Source organism: Camelina sativa, chromosome 8, assembly GCF_000633955.1.
Source record: "Camelina sativa cultivar DH55 chromosome 8, Cs, whole genome shotgun sequence".
Classification (NCBI taxonomy): domain Eukaryota; kingdom Viridiplantae; phylum Streptophyta; class Magnoliopsida; order Brassicales; family Brassicaceae; genus Camelina; species Camelina sativa.
This window is the reverse complement of record NC_025692.1, coordinates 10,533,109-10,536,240: the sequence shown is the minus strand read 5'-3', so window position 1 is coordinate 10,536,240 and position 3,132 is coordinate 10,533,109.

The window sequence follows — 3,132 nt, the reverse complement described above, 5'->3', positions numbered from 1 at the left end:
GACAAACATCTGGTGCTGAATTGGGAGAAATGCCACTTCATTGTCAGAGATGGAATAGTGCTAGGACACAAGATTTCTGAAAAGGGGATTGAGGTTGACAAAGCCAAGGTTGAGGTGATAATGAGTTTACAANTCCTTTGTCGTTTATTGATCAAATGCTTGAGAGATTGGCTAACAGACCTTACTACTGTTTCTTAGATGGCTATTCAGGTTTCTTTCAGATCCCAATCCATCCCGACGATCAAGAGAAGACCACATTCACATGTCCTTACGACACCTTTGCTTACCGCAGAATGCCGTTTGGCTTGTGCAATGCACCAGCGACCTTCCAACGATGCATGATGTCCATTTTCACTGACCTGATTGAGGATATAATGGAAGTTTTCATGGACGATTTCTCCGTCTATGGGAGCTCCTTTTCCGTTTGTTTGTCTAATTTGTGCAGGGTGTTGCAGCGGTGTGAAGACAAACATCTGGTGCTGAATTGGGAGAAATGCCACTTCATGGTCAGAGATGGGATAGTGCTGGGACACAAGATTTCTGAAAAGGGGATTGAGGTTGACAAAGCCAAGGTTGAGGTGATGATGAGTTTACAACCGCCTAATTCGGTAAAAGGGATCCGCAGTTTCCTTGGCCACGCCGGTTTCTACAGACGGTTCATTAAGGATTTCTCCAAGATAGCAAGACCACTTACCCAGCTGTTGTGTAAGGAAGTGAAGTTTGATTTCGATTCTGCTTGCTTGGAGGCCTTTCACACGATCAAAGGAGCTTTGGTTAGCGCTCCGATTGTACAACCGCCAGATTGGGACCTTCCCTTTGAGGTCATGACTGATGCGAGTGATTATGTCGTGGGAGCAGTTCTGGGACAGAGAAAAGACAAGAAGCTGCACGTGATATACTATGCCAGCCGCACCTTGGATGAGGCTCAGTGCAAGTACGCTACAACCGAGAAAGAACTTTTAGCGGTTGTGTTTGCTTTTGAGAAGTTCCGATCATACCTTGTTGGTTCCAAAGTGGTTGTTCACACTGATCATGCAGCATTGAGGTATCTACTGACCAAGAAGGATGCAAAACCAAGGCTACTCCGTTGGATTTTGTTGCTTCAAGAGTTTGACTTGGAGATTAAAGACAAGAAGGGTATTGAGAACGGAGTTGCAGATCACTTGTCAAGAATGAGGATAGAAGAAGAGCTACCCTTGGATGATAGCCTTCCTGAAGAACATGTTTACTCGATCGGCATCTTTGATCCCGCCGAGCACATGCTCCGCCTGGGAGCACATGCTCCGAAAACCCCGTGCAAGGCAATCGATACCAACAAACAGCCGAGTTTTCCTTGGTTTGGAGAGTATGCAAACTACCTAGCAGCAGAGAAAGAACCTACTGAGTTTGTGGGGAACAAGAAGAAGAAGTTCCTAAAAGACATAAGGCGGTATTTTTGGGATGAGCCTTACCTCTATAGGCATTGCTCGGATGGTGTTTTCAGGAGGTGTGTGACTGAGGAGGAGGTTCCTGGAGTCTTGTTTCATTGCCATAGCTCACCCTATGCTGGACACTTTGCTACTTTCAAAACCGTGTCCAAAGCTCTTCAAGCGGGTTATTGGTGGCCTACCATGTTCAGAGATGCGCGGCGGTTCGTGTCTACTTGTGACACATGTCAGAGACAAGGGAACATCAGTAGGAGGAATGAAATGCCTCAGAATTTCATCTTGGAGGTTGAGGTATTTGATGTTTGGGGAATTGACTTCATGGGACCTTTCCCGAACTCATTCGGCAATGAGTACATATTGGTGGCTGTCGATTACGTGTCCAAGTGGGTAGAAGCTTTGGCCAGCCCCAATAATGATGCAAAGACCGTGCTCAGGATGTTCAAGTCGGTTATTTTCCCACGGTTTGGTGTCCCACGGGTAATCATTAGCGATGGTGGATCGCATTTCATTAACAAGGCTTTGAGAGTCTTCTCAAGAAGAATGGAGTGAGGCACAAGGTCGCCACCCCCTACCACCCACAAACAAGCGGCCAAGTTGAGATCTCTAACCGGGAGATTAAGAGCATTTTGCAAAAAACAGTGAACACAACAAGGAAGGATTGGTCTCAGAAGCTAGATGAGGCTCTATGGGCTTATAGAACCGCCTACAAAACACCCCTGGGGACTACACCGTTTCACTTGGTGTATGGTAAGGCGTGTCACCTTCCTGTTGAGCTAGAGTACAAGGCTGCTTGGGCAGTGAAAATGCTGAACTTTGACACTAAGAGCGCCCATGAAAGGAGGAAGATGCAACTGCATGAGCTAGAGGAGATTAGGCACCTCGCCTATGAAAACTCAAAACTCTACAAGGAGCGTACCAAAGCCTACCATGACAAGCGGATCCTCACTAGGACCTTTGCTCCTAATGATCAAGTCTTGTTGTTCAACTCTAGGCTGAAACTGTTTCCCGGAAAGCTAAGATCACGATGGTCCGGACCCTTCACCATCAAGGAGATTAGACCATATGGGGCTGTTGTGTTGCTGGACACAAAAGGAGGAGAATTTGTGGTGAATGGACAGAGGCTGAAGCCATATCTTGCCGCCTCTGAGCACGAAAGGGGTGAAACCTTTGCCCTAGGCGACCCTCCTATTGCCTAAGGAGCTTTCGAGTCAAGCTAATGACTTAAAACAAGCGCTGGGTGGGAGGCAACCCACCAGGTATATATTGCTGAGTTTTTCTTTTTCTTTTTAGGATTTGTTTCTTCTCTTTTCGGTTTCAGGAATGTTGGAAGAAGACGCGGAGCACATGCTCGCAGGACGCGAGCAACCCGATGCACATGCTCGGCGAACTGAGAACCAAAGAAAAAGAGAAGAGTGATTGGGCCAGGTAAGTTTAATGAATTTCAGGCCCAGGCCCAGACCGATTTCAGTGATTTTCGAGATGGATGGTCGAGTCGCAGCAAAAGAACAACAGCTTGATGCAGAGGATCCTGACGGCACTATCTCGCGGTTGCTGCCACCACACCACCACCACCGCCGACCCAAGCCCACCGGTGAGACCACCACGTTGGAGGCGCCGCCTTGCCCGTTCGGAGAGCGAGAGCCCAGACGATTCCGACGCCTGATCGCGGTTACACACACCATCATTGTCCTATCCGCCTTATTTT